Raw genomic sequence first — 18,099 nt, 5'->3', positions numbered from 1 at the left:
AAAAGACTTTGCTTAAGTATATATATATGTGTGTATATAAATATTATATATGTGTGTGTGTGTGTATGTTTATATAATATTATATATATATATATATATATATATATATATATATATATATATATATATATATATATATGTGTGTGTGTGTGTGTGTGTGTGTGTGTATGTATATATATATATATATATATATATATATATATATATATATATATATTATATATGTATATATATATATATATTAAGAATTTTTAAGGTCAAATGACACTCGTTTAAACAAAATGAAACAAACAACTAACTGGCAACTTAACCTACCCTTGTTTCGTTGCATATCCCTCTTGAGAGTTGGCTGAAAGTCCAAGCTAGGCAAAAATAAATTCCCGTAGTTATAAAAAATATACTTCTTATTTCCCAAATTTAGCTAACATTAAAATGGATAAGATTAATTAACTCTGACTCAAAAGAAATGTTAAACTGTCATATTCCTCTCAAAATCATATTTAAGTAAGTACCTCCTCTTATCTCATTCTGTCCGACTAATCATAATCTTTCAATAAGTCAATACAAGTCTAGAGAAATCCATTTTTCTATATGGTGACTTTGAATCCATCTGAAATAAAGAGACCACAATTATAACATCACTTAACCATTAAAGTTTGTCAAAAAAGAATGTGTATTGCACCCCACTTTTCTTTGTCACTTCAAAGGTTAACTTTTCCAAAGTTCTCTCTTCCATTACCTTGTCCATTGGACCTGCCACACCTCTTCCAGGCATGCTCCTCACTCTGTCAAACACAATCAGTGAGTCCCCCTTTAGCACTTATTCTCCAGAATAAATGTCATTTTCTGTTAGTTGCAAACACACACACACACGCATGCCTCGATGGGCATACAATAATCATGCATGCTTCATGCCTGAAACTCATGATCTTCGAGGCGTCATTGACCACAAAGTGCACTGGTAATCTATCCTGTCTGTTTTCATTTCCGCACCTTCGAGGAATCCAGCGTTTTGCGCTTGTCTCTAACCGGCAAGAGCTGAGGTTGACAACTCATTACCGTGCCTTTAAGATGTATATATATAAATAAGCTGCAAATGTCGATTAATATCCAATCCACGCTCCTTCGGGAACACCCCTGATGAGGAATGATCACCGAAGGGGAATTATAAGTTATAAAAGGATCGGTACCGCAGAGTCTCGATCCCTCGACACAGAGCATTCCAGCGACTGGAAACTGTGTCGTGGGATCGAGACCCGGCAGTACCGATCCATTTATCACTTACAATTCTCCTTTGGTTATCATTCCTCATCAGGGAGCATCCGCTTGAATTTATAAACGCCAACTTCCTCAACATTATAATTTCTTTGGATTTTTCTGTATTTAAAAGGGGAGTCGGTCATGACCTCAGGGAATAAATGCTCTCTCAGTACGATTCTTTATTCGTAAAACGTTGATGCTGTGACTGCGTCTTTCCCACTCAATTATGACTAATGTAAATATGAACAAGAAATCGCAAGTATCAAGACCAGCAATTATGTTAATGATATAAATCTCATTGCATTCAGAACATATCACAGTGATGAGCCAGTGACCATAAAATATTTCTGGGAACTCAAGAAGGGTCTCGCGATTTGTTAGGGAAATGAATTGTCGACATTTTGTACGACGTATCAAAATAATTTTGGGTATTTACTCATCTGACGTATTAAAATAGTTTTGAGTATTTACTAATCTTGAAAAAACACGAGACATTTTCTACAAAATATTCCACGGGCATTTCCCAAAAAATCAAGAGAATAATTTTTCCAGAAAAAGAATCTTTGTCTATACATTTTTGCTTCTAACAGCTTTATGCAAATTCCAGGCATTACCGAGCCTTATGGGGAACATAATTCAATTTTCTCACTGCTACAGGAGAGATATCAAAGAGGAGCGATCTCTCTCTCTCTCTCTCTCTCTCTCTCTCTCTCTCTCTCTCTCTCTCTCTCTCTCTCTGCTATCATCATACTCCTTTCTTCCTCGAATAGTGATAATGCTTTATAAATTGCTAATATTATCAACGTTTTATAGTTCCTGGGTTACTCTATACTCGTCGTTTCACTTTTCTTTACTCTGAACAAAATAAATCTCCATAAAATCTCGTGATATAAAAATACAGTGCAAACATGGAAGAAGAAGAAGAAGAAGAAGAAGAAGAAGAAGAAGAAGAAGAAGAAGAAGAAGAAGAGCACAAATCATGATATATTGGACAGTATGAACTAACCCCTCGACGAAAAAGGTATCTTTCAAACCACCACCACCATCCCACGTTATTAAAATATCAGGATTTACACAGCAATGTAAAGAGTAGTTCAGGAATCCGCCTTCCAGTAGGAAAGAAGATTTGAGACCGCCAAACGAGACGAGATCACACAGGAGCTTACCTAGTTCGCTTCTTCGTAATGTGATCCAGCGTTAGAGGTTTACTTCACCTTCGATTTGGCTTCACCTTCGATTTGGCAATGATTTCTTATTTATTTTCCTCTTTCTTCATCCTTTATTTTCTTGCTATTCCTTCCCTCCATTATCTTCCTGACCATCTTTCCTTTTTTCTTCAAATCTTGCAAAAACGACTTAAATATATTGGAAACGTTTAGAGGATTATGAAAGTCTCAAGTCACGTAAAATCACGATAACCATGAAATGAACGTTGTTCACATTCGGTTAATGCTATTAACACTGAAAACCATATTTACGATCATGTAAGCTGCATCAGTTCATTGGCGTATCTATAATAAAATTTGTATTTTTTCGCTCTTATTTTTCGTCTCATTTCCTCTTGATGAACAGAGAGAAAGCTCGAGGGTTTTTTTTCTCTCTATTTTCGAGGGTTAACCCAGATGACATGGATAGAAGAATAAAAGTTAGGAATATTCCTCATTTAACCTCGATCTCTGAGTATGAATTTCACTTTATCTGAGAACATGGCGTATTAAATCAAGGTTTACAGACTTAACCTCCATTGCCAACAGGCGGTGACACCAGGAACTTTTAAATAAACACTGATAATTCACATCACTAATATACACATGTACTGGTTTATCAATTGAGTTCTCTGAAAGAAATTTCATTTGTTATCATTATCATTTCATCATTCATCAGTCAACTACTTTAGAAGTGGATGTCATTGTCATGATCGTTATTTCATACAAATATAAACAATTACGGGGTCACGTTAATAACTAACGTTTTATCTTTTTATACTATAAAATGGAATCATTTCCTGCCTCACATTAAACCTTACAGCAATTCAGTCAACTTCCAAGGGTTACGATTCTCAAGGGAATCAATTAAACTACTTACGGGAAAAGCATCCCTCCCACTTTACCGTTCTCCGACATGTAAAGGTCCTTTTGTGACTCTATAACTCCTATCTTCTTTTCCACGAAAGTATCGGTAGTTATTCCTACACCCAGAGTTATTAAGCTGAATCAGGACCCTTTCTGAGGTTTGGCATTTGAAGCCCTTCATACTTTTCTGCTTTACAAAAATCTTTATCGTTCATCTTTTAATCTGAAGATATATTTCTCCATACGATGTAACTGATCCTATTGAGGTTTTCATGAAAGCTCAACATTCGAGGAGTCCCTTTCAATTACCCATCAGTGCAATATCTGTAAGAGCATTCTTTTGTAAATATAACGTATATTTATGCCTGTGACTTTCAATGATTATCTGATTGGATGAGGAGAGCTCAATGACTTTGTTTATATAAAAGTACCAGAGAACTCTTCACTCTTACTTGACGTTTTGACAATGGCATTGGTAGAAGCACATAAGGACAGATAGCAGACGAAGACTAATTTTTTTTTTTTATAGAATACAAACAACTGGAATCCCTAATTCCATGTTCTACATTGTTGTATACGAGTACTTCCATCCTTAAAGAGCCATTCCCCGAAGGGGGATAGTGCCGTCAGTTCACCTCACGATGTACACTGTAGGCATTACTCAAGACTCAAAAAGACAGGTCGACCAGACGGGGGATGAATGATGAATCACCCGGGTCGACTGCATAGTGGGCCATGAGCCAAGGTTCATAGGTTGTAAACAAAAGACAGTATGGACCTAACTTTCCCTTTTGTGTGGGGGTTGTAATTCAAAATACACTGTTAAAGAACTTTTTATAGCCATACCGAATAACTATGCAGTGTATTGTACAGTTGTTTGAACACCAAGTTGACGACAAAAAACTTTAGGATAAGGTAATGTATGTTTCAAAGGGGGAAACTACCGAGATACGCTGCTGAACACGTCCTGCAGATTTAGTCATCCCTGAAAATGCAGCGATATGTTCTGATCATTTCAAACCCTGGGATCATACAGATGAAATAAAGTCACGGCTGCCGAATATTGAAAGGCCTAACAATAAGTAGTTATTACGGGAAGACGCTGTGTCGTCACTGCATTTGTCAGATGGTGTTTAAACTCCCTTGTTGCCTATGTATATGAATAAAAAACTAAGACATGATTTAAGCCAGAACCAAGACAAAATAACTAATTTTAGAAGGAAATTCAGACATTTTTCAGTTGTTCCTCTTCACCAGCCTCCATTCTCTTTAAATCCCTCTTGTCCTTTCCAATTGGCTGCCTTTAAAATTACTCCCCCCAGGAATGCAGCAGGGCCCCATGATTCAGACTTTGGGTGGGCTTATAAGAAAAGGAGAAAGTGGATGACCTTGAGAAGAGCAAGTTAGGAAGATAGAGAGCACAAGCGAGGTAATAAAATGGGGAGACAACGAACGATCGACCTTAGAACATCACTAGCTGCCAAGAAGTTCACTCCTCTTCTGCCTTGCTCTCCTTTCCATCTGGGGACCCCCATATATTAATTTACATAGTGCTTGCCTGTTACAAACACAGAGAGGTCCGCTCCTAGTTCGATATCATGATAAACAAAAAGAATTCAACACCAACAGTTGAGACTGGGGATGCGAATATAGAAAAATACACAAACACAACAAAGGTTTAAATACAAGCTCACTACCAAAGATAAATGCAGAATGGTGTCTCCTATTTACATACCACAAGTAAAATCTTACAATGCATGAACTGGGGAAACGGTAGGGTAATGAAAGTACTTGCCAGCCAATTTTGTGCTGTCCAAGATCTATGCTCGAAGCGGTGGCTTCACACAAGGAAAACTGTAACTTCTGTCGTCTACTTGACTCCGTATTGCAGAATTGCAAAGAACAATGTATACTCTTGATGCTTGAAGAGCAGGAACTCCTCAAAACCTCTTGTATAACGTTTCTTCTCTCAAGGCTTGCTCAACGTCGAAAATACCTCGGTCGTCCACTCCTGATGACGACTTGACCAGAATTCGACTAAACTCTCGAGTGCCTTTGCCTCTCTAATCCTTCATCAGTTCCCTCTTCTCTTATCTCTCTCGGATGATCTCTGATCTCTGCTGCTGAGCTCTCACTGATAATTTGATCTGTGACTCTTACTGATGATCTCTCACTCTCATTTCTCCTACTCCATCAGCTGTTTTTATACGGTGACCTGGGGGCGGGGCCTAAGGCAAATGTCACAGACTCCCGAGATTACCGGAACTTCTTAGCAGAATCTAGATGACGTATTGCATCAGAAATCGTGGCGTTTCTCACGACACTTCGGTGCCTGTTGCGTTCCCCAACACGCCCGACGATTCCAGAACAATCATGTGAACAGGCGCCTCTAACACACGCGCGAATGCCTCCTTGCTGCAGAACTTCTTGAAGATGCGTTTTCCTTTCCTTTATCTTTCTTTGCTATACAGCAATTACCATGACATGTCCCCCCAAAAAAGAGAAAAAAATGAAATCAACTGATTTTATTTTTTCCAAAGAGAAACAAGAATTAAACAGCAGGGGAACAATTCTGCATAAAGCTCTAATACTTCTCCATTCACTCAACCACTCATGCCAAAATAGAAAACGGTCATTACGCTACTCATTCTGAAAACTCTAGAGGGGCTCTATTAGCTATCACATTATCCTTTCCTCTGATTAAAACTTTAAAATGCTAAAACACCTCTTGCGTTTTCTTAATAATAATTTCTCTCAGTAACACTGTCACATAGAACACTGGCAGTGGCCAAGGTGCGGGGCGTTCTTTATAATTCTGAAGAAAATTTACATTAATTGCCTTTGCTCTACTCTTACCCACATTAATTCCATAATGTAAATTTCCCCTCTCCTCTAACACTGAAAAAGGACCTTCGAACTTGTAAGGTAAAGCGGAACCTTCTTTCTGGACTAGTACTAAAACTTTATCTCTTACACACAAACTTCTCTTTTTTGCTCTAAGATCATGTTTCCCTTTAGTTTCCCCTTGACTCCCGTTCTCCTTCGCTAGTTGCCAAACAGCTCTTAAACTGTTTTTATAATACTCTAGATTAGTTATGCCATCTTCTCTACCCTTACTTGCAGACAAAGGTCCGACCATATTGATAAATACATTCTCAAAAGATTCGCCTACTGAAGGAATATTACACAACGGAACTCTGGGAATTACTTGGTTCGGTTGCCCGGCAATTTCGCATTCTTGACACCTTAGAACATACCTCTTTACGTCACTCTTCTTTTTAGGCCAAAAGTACGCCCAACTTATACACTTGAAAGTTTTATTTACTCCTAAATGTCCTTGCTCATCATGTGCTAACTTCAAAACTAATTCACGAAGCTTCCTAGGAACCACTAATTGTTCAGTGATTTCCCCTTTACTACCAGACTTAGGACGAATATAAGGACACAAAACTTCATCCTTTAAACAAAAAGTTTCCTTACACACATCATCGAGATCATCATTCAGCTCACATTAAAAAATTCGGGTTAGTGTCTCATCCTCTCTCTGAAACTTGACTAGCTCATCCTAATCCAAAAGGCTAGTGGTGCCTAATTCATCACCATAACTAGTACTAGATACCGGTACATTTAGTACGTTACTCTCGACAACTACACCTTCCGTTTGGCTATCACTGTCAACAATAGAGTCAGGTTTCTCAGTCACACTCATGCCAAGATCAACCTAGCTACCTCTATCACACTCGTTCGAATCCACGAACTCACTCACATTCGAATCCACGAACTCACTCTCGTTCGAATCCACGAACTCACTCTCGTTCGAATCCACGAACAAATTATGACTGTAGTGCATGTCTGTATCTAATCCCGACCTAGTTACTACCATTTCAGGCACTGGAATATCCATCACAACAGGATTCACATTCTTGGATAAAGCCAAGTCATTACCGACAATAATGTCAACGCCATCAATGGGCAAACTGTCAACAACTGCAAGTTTCACTTCTCCTGGCACTACCTGACTTTCTAAGTTCAACTTCAACAAAGGACAAAGAACACAAGTGTTAGGAAATCCACCTAACATGACTTTTTCTTCCATGTTGATTTCTGCCCTGTTCGGCACACTCTCTCTCCTAATCAGTGAGACAGCAGCTCCTGTGTCTCGAAGCAAGACTACTTCCCTCGAAAATACTCCTCCAAGAGAGGAAACTACGCCTTCCGACAGAAATTCACCAAAAATTTCCTAGTTCCTCTCATCACATCATTCCAACTAGACAAAAGGTTAACTAGAGACACTGGTTTCTTAACGTCCTTCCTTTCTATTGCACAATTTCTCGCTAAATGCCCTTTCCCATTACATTGGAAACAAGTTAATTCTGAGCCACTAGATGCCATTTTACTCTTACAAACCTTACCTTAGACGTATGACTAGGTTTTCCACATGTATAACAGGAATAGTCCCTTTTACTCGCATTTCTATTACTAGGACTGAAACCTTTACTGTTTTGTACTCTACCAGATGAAGGATCATTTCGTTTCTTACTAACACTCAAATTATGAGTTAGACTATATTCGTCAGCTAACCTAGTTGCTCCTGCAAAAGATACTTCTCGCCTATCTTCTATATAAAGCTTAATCTCAGGGGATACGTTATCTTTGAAGTTTCCTAACAACACTAAGTTCTTCAAACCATCAAAATCATCAACTTTAGCAGAAGTTAAACCAATAAAAAAACAGCCTTTCTAACATCTTACCGTATTCTACATACGTAATATTTTCGTCCTTTCTCAAACTTCTAAATTTCTTACGGTACGCTCCGGTACTAACCCGTACATGCTAAGAACAGTTTCTTTCACAATATCATAATCATCACATTCCTCCTTAGACATGCAACTATACACAGTAAGCGCCCTACCACTCAAAACTAACTGTAAATATAAAGTCCACATTTCTTTAGGAGAACCTACTCTTTCCATAAACTTCTCAAAACACATGAAATATTTCGTTTCATCTTCCTCATCAAACTTTGGTACTAATTTCAACACTGCACTCATACCTAACCTATCAGCTCCGTTTTCGTTCTGGCCAGACTGACTGATAAGAGTGCTTTGTCTTAACCGAGCGATTTCCAACTCATGCATATGTTCTTTCTCTCTTTCTTCCTGCTCATGTAAATGTTCTTTCTCTCTTTCTTGTTGCTGCATCTCTCTCAGCAGCTCTTTCCTCTCTCTCAGCCGCTCTTTCATCTCTCTCATACTTTTCTATCTCTTTCCTTTCAACATACTCACGGAGATCATTCCCCTCTAGACCTAGTAGCTTACCCGACTCAATAAACTCTTTCACCATCTCACTCATTCTGGTTCTTTCTATATTCTCCCTGTTTCGATCTGTTATGGTGCTGAAATATTCTAAGCAAGGTTGCCACAAAATGTCACGGACCGCGAGAGGTCGGCTTCAGGTTCGATATGAAAATAAACAAAAAGAATTCAACACCAACAGTTGAAACTGGGGATATGAATATAGAAAGATACACAAACACAACAAAGGTTTATTTACAAGCTCACTAACAAAGATAAATGCAGAATGGTGTCTCCTATTTACATACCAAAAGTAAAATCTTACAATGCGTGAACTGGGGAAACGGTAGGGTAATGAAAGTACTTGCCAGCCAATTTTGTGCTGTCCAAGATCTATGCTCGAAGCGGTGGCTTCACACAAGGAAAACTGTAACTCTGTCGTCTACTTGACTCCATATTGCAGAAAACAATGTATACTCTTGATGCTTGAAGAGCAGGAACTCCTCAAAACCTCTTGTATAACGTTTCTTCTCAAGGCTTGCTCAATGTCGAAAATACCTCGGTCATTCACTCCTGACGACGACTTGACCAGAATTCGACCCAACTCTCGAGCGCCTTTTCCTCTCTAATCCTTCGTCAGTTCCTTCTTCTCTTATCTCTCTCGGATGATCTCTGATCTCTGCTGCTGAGCTCTCACTGATAATTTGATCTGTGACTCTTACTGATGATCTCTCACTCTCATCTCTCCTACTTCGTCAGCCGTATTTATACGGTGACCTGGGGGCGGGGCCTACGGCAAACGTCACAGACTCCCGAGATTACCGGAACTTCTTAGAAGAATCTAGACGATGTATTGCATCAGAAATCGCGGCGTTTCTCACGACACTTCGGCGCCTGTTGCGTTCCCCAACACGCCCGATGATTCCAGAACAATCATGAGAACAGGTGCCTCCAACACACGCACGAATGCCTCCTTGCTGCAGAACTTCTCGAAGATGCATTTTCCTTTCCTTTATCTGTCTTTGCTATACAGCAATTACCATGACATTGCCCCTGATCAGCAATTTTGAAGAAAACAAGACCACAGATGCCAAGGTATTGTGAGGGAGTATTTCGAGTGCAATCGGTTACTGTTTGATTCTTTCCAAGTGACTTTCCCCTTACTGACTCAGCATCACAGTCCCTATTACTGGTTGCCATAACGCAGTTCCCCATTGCTACCATCGATGCTGTAGATAATTCCCATTGTGATCCTAGTAGTGATATTAAATCTGTGATATTCCCACCTAGACTAGCGTCTGCTACATCAGGAAGTAACGTTGTTTCGTGCTGAACATCCCCTAGGTAATTAAACAACGTAGTATACCTTTCTGGACAAGCCCCCAGTCATTATATGCCCCCTGTAGGTGAACTCTGATGTAAAAAATAAGAGAGAATAGTGAATAACGTTCCTCACGTGTCTATCGCCTTGGTACTGACCCTAGAATGCAATGTCTTTGCAGACACAAATATCATGCCTAGTTGTGAGGGGATATTTGGAATCCCTTGGAAGTCGCACCTGGACTATTCAGCAACCCGCTGTGCACAAACTTTACCGGTTGACCTTCAATCAACCACCTTTTATCCAATTTCTGGACCCATTCATGTCCCTGTCACCCTTACAGCGTAAATTGCTTATTCACATAATCTAATGTAAATATAGTTCAGTTAAACTAAATCTAAAGAGTTTTCCCTCCATTGATACTGGCCTTCAGCACATTGTTTGTTATGGTTCCATTCTCTTACAAGGCCTTTTAGAAGTGCCAGAAAGTAACTTCCACAGTTTTTTAGAGTCCAAGAACGAGAAATTTGTAACAATATACATACATATATATATGTATATATAAATATAATGCATCGTGTATAAATACTCACAGATCGGGGTGGGGGATGGATGTTACAGTTACCAGGCGATGGTTTGATTAAGATATGTTGCAACAATATCTGCATACTGCATTTCCGAATTTGACACCTTAACAAGGAGCTAAGAATTTAATTAAATATTGGGCAAAGTCGTACATCAATACACGTTACATGAGGACAAATTTCTTTTCTTTTACTGAACGTTTCAGGTATTGTGGGTATTCTTCATTACAGTTTGCGACATGTTAGCCTAAGATATTGTTCGAAAACAAATAACAAAGATGTTAATTTACCTTGAAAGTTCATATCCTTGGCTAGAGAGAGAGAGAGAGGAGAGGAAGAGAGGAGAGGAGGAACTAGAGGAGAGAGAGAGAGGAGAGTATTTGGGAGTATCCTGGTCTGACCCAAATTGTATAAAAAAAGAAGCCAACGAAGAAAAGGAATTTCTTTCGTACTTGAGAAAGACTCAAACTACCCTATTTATATTATTATTATTATTATTATTATTATTATTATTATTATTATTTTTGTAAAGAGGTGCAGCATCAGTGGAATTGATGTTTTATATATTATCTTTTCAATTCTTCTATTAATCTCTTCTTCATCAGGGCTCAATATTTGCTAAGAACCTGGCCGAGTGTCATACTTCTGGTTAAGGAAATGTCTTACTAAAAATACAATTTATTGATAAGATCAACTAAAACGTGGCGTTATGGTCGACGTACAGTGTTACAAATCTTAGTCCTGGACCGTTGTTCTAAGGAAGGGCCGTAACGGAAAATTCCAACGTTTGCAAACCGTATCTTCGGTTCAGTTTCAAGGAAGGGTCTGGGGAGCTTTGAAAACTGGATTGCAATGGGGTTCGTTCGGAATTATGGTCTTGTTCGGCGGTAGGGCACAAGAGCGGTAGGTTAAGTTAAATATTCCTTATTATTTGCGGGGAGAACGTAGTTTTTTTCTTTTTCACCGTTGAGGGCGACCAGCTTCTTCGCTTATCGTCCTTCATTCTCTGTTTTCGGCATCCTTCTCTTCCAGGGGTTGGGTAGGCATTCCATGATGGCGGTGGGGTGGACCCCAGTTCTAGGTGGAATCGGTCGTTCTTGTTTGGCCCCGTTGCCCATAATTAGCATCGCCTTCCCGCCCGGACAAACTCAGGATGGGCACCCGCTACAGGGTACCTGACTGTTACTGCGACGGAGGTTTTGTCTCACTCTGGTGTGCAAGTTTCTTATCTCATCATGGAGTGCGAGGTTCGTCCTCCTACCTTTATCTAAATATTCTACGGCGAACATGAAACCACCGCACCCGGAAGATCCGGGGCAACTAGGAGCTTTCAGGAGGGACCCTTGGCTGCAACGTCAACTTTCGTGAGAAGGAACGAGACCAGAGTACCCACTCCATGATGAGATGGAAGAAACTTGCACACCGAGTGGGAGGAAACCTACCGTCTCAGTAACATGCAGGAACGACCCCATTCCAATCAGGTTCAAGCTCAACCTTCCTTGAAAATGAGCCGAAGATTACGGTTTTGAAACGGTTGGAATTCCGTTACGCCTTAAGACAACGGTCCAGACTTAAGATTTGTAAAACTGTACGGCGGACCATACGCCACTTTTAGTTATTCTTATCAATAAAATTAGCAGTTTTTATAAGAAACATTTCCTTAGCCCAGAGTATGAAGATCGGGCCCAGCTATTAGGAAATGATCAGCCCTTGATGAGAAGAGAAATAAAATATGAAGAATTGAAAAAGACCATAGATAAAATCAATTCCACTGATGCTGCCAATCCCCTTTAACAAAACATGTTTGACGAGAGGGTCTCTCCTACCTTCGTATATTATTATTATTAATTATTATTATTATTATTATTATTATTATTATTATTATTATTATTATTACGAAATAGGTCAAAGACGAACATACTCTATAACTGTAGGCTGATGTCCGCAGTCTTCCCTTCTGTGTCCCTCTTTACAGAAACGCAATGACCAATAAGGGTTTAAAATTTATAGAAATAATGCTTTGCGCCTTTCAAGAACTTCCACCTACATATACATTGAAACACTCTGTAAGGGACTTCAATTCATTTTTTAAATTTTTTCATAATCTTCAGTTAATTATTCCTTTCCAGAATTTTGACCCCCAATGGCTTTGGCAATATCGAAGATAGTTCTCTTTTGATGGCTTATGAATCATCATTGATTTAACGCTCTTAGATCCCCTTTTAAAGGAAAATATTAATTCATATATACATATTCAGATTCACATCCTTGCTTCTGTGCGGATAACTGCCCAAAACTCAGATGTCAAAGAGAGAGTCAAATCTTATTTTTGTTTTTCTTCGCAACCCTTCCAGAACTCATGAGCAGAATGAACATTTGGAGAGGGAAGTGGATTTAAATGCTACCTATCTATCTATTTATCTATCTATCACACATACCAGACTTCAGTGCATCTCCATCAGCGCTCAGAAACCCATAGTTAAATAGTCCTTGAAGCGTATCATTAGTAAACTTTATTATGGTGAAGGTTATTTTCCCTTCCTTGTGTTGATTAAGAATAATTTTAATAATAATAATAATAATAATAATAATAATAATAAAATAATAAATTATATTATTATTATTATTATTATTATTATTATTATTATTATTATTATTATTATCCACCAGACGTCTGTGAAAATGTCATATGAAGCTACCTCAGATCCCATGATAACTTGACTAAAGCTATGGGGTCACTGACCTATTTTTCAAGTTCATGGGGTCACAAAAACGTCAAATAAATCATGAAAAACGAAGATATAAAAGTGTAACCGCGTATAATAATTCTAATTGAACTTTTAATATAAATTAACTTACCAGTGTTCGCGGAAGCATCCTAGCCGGAAGTGAACCTACGGTCATTCAAACGCAGTCGCCTCTGCGCCGAGCTGGAAAGAAAATCAGAGATTTACTTGAGACGGTTCTTGGAAAGATTCATGGAACAGGAAAGCGAAAAGAACTTGCCGATATTTATGGAGGATTTCAAAATGCAACTGTATTGAATAGAATATACAGAGTTTAGGCCAAAGGGCAAGAGCTGTGACCTTCGAGGTCATTCAACGCTGAAAGGAAGATGACAGTAGAAGTATTGAAAAGGTTTAACAGGAGGGAAACCTCATGGCAGTTGTACTGAGTCAACTGTCAGGAAGAGAGGGTGGAAAGTAAGATGGAAGACAGAGAACGAAAGTGCAATTCAACTGTTTGAAATTTAACCGTCGCATTTCTGACTACCAATCTGAACCACATACCCGGATCTCGAATATATCGAACCTAGTTTAAATAATCGTTAATTAATTCTTTGTGGCTTCATTTCTGCAAGCAGTTTCGGCTCATGACTTCCCTTGAGTGTCACTACAAGATGTGGGGATGACTTCATCTGAAATTCCATCTTGTTCACTGCTACGCAGTAGCGACCATTTATCCTCTTTCTCTCTCGCTGTGAAATGACTTCGTAGTCAGAGGCATTCTTTTTTCGCTTACGCGCTGAGAGAGAGAGAAGAGAGAAGAGAGACGGGGAGCAGAGAGGACGAGAAAGAGAGAGAGAGAGAGGAGAGAGAGGCGGGGGAGCCAATAAATACAAGCAGAGAGAGAGAGAGAGAGAAGAGGAGACGAGAGAAGACAAGAGGAGGGGAAACTTTATTTTTCTCCATTTTACAAAGGGTTGCAAGGTTGCCAGAAGTTTAAATGAGAATAAAATGGAGAGAACTGAATAGCAAACCTCACGGCAAAGTGTTGCAAAATCATTAAGGAGGGAAGTCAGGAGAGATTTTCTCGTAGCGAAGAGGAAATTGTTTGTTGGCAACGTTGCTTTTAACGTTGCCTTGCGAGAAACTACACACACACACACACACACACCACACAACAACAACACAACCACACAACACACCACAACAAGCGCCATTGTGTATTTCTATATTTCCAATTATGCTACGTCTGGCTATGTATTTGTATGTTATGTATGTTATGTATGTAGGCTATAAAGAGATATATATATATATAATATATATTATATATAGAATATATATATATCATATATTATATAATATCTCTATCCTCTTCTCTCTCTCGCTCTCTCTCTCTCTCTCTCTCTCTCTTCTCTCTCTTTCTCAGGCAAAAAACAAGGCTGACAAACAAATTCTCCTTTCCCAGGTAAGATTCGAACCCGCACTGAATAGGAGAGTGTTTTTATCCTAAGCCTGTGCACTGTTGTCTGCCCAATGAGTTTGAAAGCCTGAATGACGAGAGGACGTGGCATCATCATGAGTCACGTACTGCATAATGCAGGAAGAGCAAATTAAATGCTGGAAATGGTCAGGGGTCTTAGGTTGGTGTAAGGTCACCATCAATTAATAACGGAAGTAAATGACTTCTCCCTTATCTAGATAAACATTTACGACAGAAGGGACTACAAAAAAATTAAAAAATTGGTGGAATGTTTTTAGAATTTAAGACACATGCCTCAAGATTCAATAGAGCAGGAGCAGTGTGAGTTTAGCTTAGGGCATACGGATCAAGTAGTCATAAACTACTTGCTTTAAGAGCTAACCAACCGAGTGCTAGTGAAATGAAATCGCACACGCAGGGGCGTCATTTCAGATTTTTTTTGGGGGGTGGTGTGGGGGCGGCGGCGGCGACAAAGACGGTTTGGCGAGCAAAGCGAGCCTAATCACCTGGTTTTTAATTTTTTTTATTTTGAGCTATTTTATGTGTTTTTTGAAGCCACACAAGGAATGTATTTCTGCAAAAAACAAAATATATACTCCACTACTACTGTTGGCTTTATTATCCCATCATCACTGAATCTATATAAATAGACCAGACCAGGATCAAGAAACGTAATATTTCCGAGAAATTTCATATATTCATGATCGCACTTTTAAAAAGAACACAAATGCGTGACACTTCCGTGGGGCTTTGAGGCGGGGTGAGGGGGGCAAAGTTGAGGTTTGGGGGCGGGGTAGGAAAACTTGAAATCTTGGGGGGCTAGTTGCCACTTTCCCCCCAGCCCCGAGCAAATGATACCCCGGCGCACAAGGAAGAAGAAATGTTTAGAGGAAAGTGACAAGGCTGCATCGTGCCGGAAGTAGTGAGGATGATCCATACAACGAAAAATACAAAATAGGGCTTGTCTTTTAGGATGAAGAGAGAATATCAATTTATTTGAAACAACTGCATTTTACATACACAGGCCATAAAGAGAGTCGCTATAGGGTTTTTCCAATGATATAATACTCGTATGCGAACAGATGCCCAATTCCAAGCTCTGAAATACAGGGTCACAAAGTGGATCACGAGACTCAAATCAGGAAGAATCCGAACTTTGGCTGGTTTTCAAAGTACCAAAATTACGTTGTATATATTATTATATAGAGAAGATATAATTAATATTTATTTTAGTTTAAAAAACAATAATTACAATATATAGAATATAGATAACATAGATAATGTTATATATATATTATAATATATGAGATATAATAATATGAAAACAAGCCTATTTTTAATTTTTTTTTGTTTTTTTTAAAAAAAGTATAAGTACAATAAAGACATTAATTAGATATAGATATATATCTATATTTTTAATATAGAAGAATATATCATAATCATGATATAGATATTACTATATATATGTATACATTAGAGATATATTATATTAATATATTAATTATAATTATAGATATATATAAATATATAATGTTTAAGAGTAATGTAAATTGATACAATACGTAAAGTAATCTCTCAAAACAAAACAAAAAAATGGGTTGGCCTTACTCGGGAGGTTTAGTCAAGTTATACTTCCAAGGTAAAAAAAATTAAAGAAAATAAAAAAACTGAGGATGTTTCTTAAACGAAATAAGAAAATTATTGCTAAAAAAGGATCATCAATGGCAATATGATTTAAAGGGGGAAACTGGACGAACAGGTGCAATAGTGAAATCATAATGGGTTTTTTTAATTGGGAGGTAATGAAACCTCCCTCACACCCCTCAATAATTTTCTTTTGTAGATACTTGGTTCTTTGATTGCGGAAAGAGTTGCTAGCGTAAGAATGCCTGGTACAACAAAAGATTATTACCTTTTTCACTTTTATTCCATTTCCATACACTAATTTTATACACTACTAACTGTTTGGTATATATATGTTGCAGAAGAGTTCAATTATTTTGAGTTTCTAAAAGCTAGCTTATTTTTTTTGAACCAAAGATTACAAATAGGTATACATGAGGGTTTTATTTATGTTAATTGTGTAGCCTTTGCACGAGTTGTTGGTCCAAATACCGAACATGTCTTCCAGCATGACTCTTCCAAGAGCTTTGGGGCGATAGTGGGCCACTCAATTCTACATATTGATAAGAACAGTCAGTCCGACTAAGTAGGTAGTAGTGGGGCACCTTGGCCTTTCATAAGGGCGTTTGTTGGGATTTCGTCATTGGCATGTGCGTCCTTTTGCACGACCGTTATAATCGTTCCGTACAAAATTAAATGGTGCCTCGTCTCCACCTTAGGTTTACCATCAAGCAATCCCTAGGAGACTACCTGGTATTTCCTTTAAAAGCAATAAATGCGTAGTTTTCTATACGTTCAACAAACCAAATCATTGGAACCCAATATTCTTTTTCGTTTGGTTTTTGGTTTTTTTTTCATTGTTATTATTGGCTGCAACGGCACAGTCTGAGCAGATTATGGCTTCATTAATCAGTATATTCCCACCCGCCAACTTCCCCGAAACTGGTGGGCTGCCAACTTCAAGGACTGAACTACTTAGTTCAGGGGACAACCGGGCAGGGAGCGGCTGAGTTTGCCTCCAAGTCATTTTTTGGAGTATCCTTCCACTCATTTCTCATCGTACGACCAGATCGACTGTGACTTAGAACACGAGGACAAACATTAAAATACTATCTAATATTTTATCGAGGTCCCAAGTTTCGAATTCTTATATTTTTAGAAACTAAGTATCAAATGAATTCAGATCGCAAAGAATCACATGAAAATATTCCAAATCTCAAAAACACTCATTACTGTAAAAATTCCTTTCAAAAGCAAAACGTGTGAGAGTCGAACGGCCTCTCGTAGCAGACTGAACGGATTTATTGTCAAAGAAACAGAGAAATCCTCCCACATGCGGTAAATATTACCGGATGTCAGAGGGGACCCTAGGGCCCCTGGTGTGAAGAGGGAGGCAGAAACTAGTCAGCAGCGTTTTTATGAACTACAAATAAAATCCGATGGACACTCACCATTTCCATTAGTACTCTATATCAGACTCCTCTGGCAGAATGAAATGCTTTTAAAAGAGAGAGTGAAGTGCTGGTTAGAACTTAAATAATGTTTAATGTTATCTGGCATCACTAATAAACTTGTAAGGGAAAAACTTCAAAATGACTTCAAAGAAGGAATTGATGAAGTTAAGAAAATGTTATGAAGAACGATACGGACACAAGACTCGCCAAAACGTTTACCTTCATAGACAAACGAACCACGCCCAATACTTGAACAGTCTTATTAACTGCACCCAACAGCTTAAA

At 38.4% G+C, this 18,099-nt stretch overlaps 1 long non-coding RNA gene across 1 annotated transcript in view; it reads right to left on the bottom strand.

The window, feature by feature from the left end:
- LOC135222297 (uncharacterized) overlaps positions 1 to 18,099 on the bottom strand; it is a 483,656-nt gene that overhangs the window by 22,399 nt on the left and 443,158 nt on the right. The window contains exon 2 of the long non-coding RNA XR_010316271.1: positions 13,391 to 13,461. This is a non-coding gene — a long non-coding RNA (uncharacterized LOC135222297). The remainder of the gene's footprint in view (positions 1 to 13,390; positions 13,462 to 18,099) is intronic.

The sequence above is a fragment of the Macrobrachium nipponense genome, chromosome 3 (assembly GCF_015104395.2).
Source record: "Macrobrachium nipponense isolate FS-2020 chromosome 3, ASM1510439v2, whole genome shotgun sequence".
Taxonomy (NCBI): domain Eukaryota; kingdom Metazoa; phylum Arthropoda; class Malacostraca; order Decapoda; family Palaemonidae; genus Macrobrachium; species Macrobrachium nipponense.
Note: the sequence above shows the minus strand (reverse complement) of the source record. Positions and strands in the feature narration are given on the sequence as shown.